Source organism: Porites lutea, chromosome 13, assembly GCF_958299795.1.
Source record: "Porites lutea chromosome 13, jaPorLute2.1, whole genome shotgun sequence".
NCBI classification, from domain to species: Eukaryota; Metazoa; Cnidaria; class Anthozoa; order Scleractinia; family Poritidae; genus Porites; species Porites lutea.
Window position 1 is genome coordinate 10,893,038 of NC_133213.1, and position 1,552 is coordinate 10,894,589.

At 35.4% G+C, this 1,552-nt stretch overlaps 1 protein-coding gene across 1 annotated transcript in view; it reads right to left on the minus strand.

Annotated features, from left to right (window-relative positions):
• Positions 1-194, minus strand: part of LOC140922844 (cAMP-dependent protein kinase type II regulatory subunit-like) — a 16,582-nt gene extending 16,388 nt beyond the window's left edge. The window contains exon 1 of the mRNA XM_073372874.1: positions 1-194. This exon is cut by the window's left edge and continues 233 nt beyond it. The gene's annotated coding sequence lies outside the window, so the exon portion shown is untranslated.
• Between the last annotated feature and the right edge of the window lie 1,358 nt (positions 195-1,552).

The following is a 1,552-nucleotide window of genomic DNA, read 5'->3' on the forward strand; positions in this document are numbered from 1 at the left end:
CGGATGGCGAATTCGAAGTGTTGATTGCCTTTCACTTCGTCCAGTCGTTAAGCGTAGGGAAAATCCATTTCCATTCGACTGCGGTTTGCCGAAGTCTATTGTAAGAACTTCAGCTGTTTTCTTTACCATTAATTCGGAGGCAGACAGATGATTTGACGAGCATTCGATTCGTATCGATTAGCAAACGACCACGACGTCACAACTGCAAGTCTTAAGTACTAAAATCCCGTCAACCATCTCTGGTGGTATAATTCGTCCCTCGAGGTAGTTTTAAATTTTGTCTCGCTTTCCTATCCTGGTTTTCAAGTTCTCAACACCAAAACAAACGTAACTCAGACACACAGAGTATTTTAACAGTTATCTTCAGAGCTTTAAGGTAGCTAATACTCCCTATGAAAGCGTCAAATGTTTCTTAAAATTGCGGCTTGCTAAGTACATGATTTATTTATTCAATTTTCATTTTTTTGGCGTTGTCAACGTTCGATAAATGAGAACGGAATTAAAATAATACATGGTTTATTTGACGTTTTTAAAATGAGCATTAAAAAATTGGTGTTTGAAAATTGGAATTGGGATAAGCCGAACGAAATCAAACATTTGAAGACATTCTGTAAAGTCGACTGTTTTTTGTTTCTAAAGTAGTTTATCTACCGGGTATTATTGCACGCATTAAAAGCCTTAAAATGCTGATCCCCCCTCAAACTCTTATTGGCCAACGTTAAGGCTGTGAATTATCCAGGTGAATGACTTATTATCATTTATTATTGTTATGGCTTGTAGCTAGTTTTCTACTATAAAGTTCACGAATTTAACTTCCAAGCACACACCCCTGTTATTACGTCTCTCCTCGCCGCTAAATATGAGTCAAAAACTGAGTACTTTTGCAAAGAGTTATACAAGCCGTTGCTCTCATGCAAAAATAACTGATTGGCTAAATTCGACTGATATATTATTCCAAAGAATAAAACAAAACAAAATAAGGGTTTTTAAACGCTGGTAAGTTTCTATGGCAGCTTATGCCACTCATTTGGCAAATATTAACCCACAATAATAATGCAACGTCGATACAGCTGGTCGCTTATTAATTTGCGAGGGAATGGTTTTTTTAAGCGGAGAGTTAAACGGGCTTTCAGGCGGCCGTATAAGTAGATCAAAATTTCCGCTTAATGTGTGTCAGCTCTTTCAATAGTTATGTCTGCAAAAGAAAAAAAATTCAAATTTGTTTTTGTGAAATCCTGCAAAGTAAATGGTTAAATTATCAGCCTTAGCCCAAGGGGTATATAACACCAGAGGACTTTGATAAGTTAGAATAACGAATAATCTTGCCATAATATGGTATAGGAAAGAGTTACTTACCGAAAGATTTCATCGCATTAAAATTTATACCTGGCTTGGATTTCTTTTGTTTTGTTCATGGCCAAACCTTTAGGCCAAGTGCTGATGAATTATTCAAGCAGAGATATACTTAAGCTTGTAAAAAAACTTAAAAAATAGTTTATCAATACATATAGATATGGTAAATAAAAAAAATTCGTTTTCACTACTTTGATCT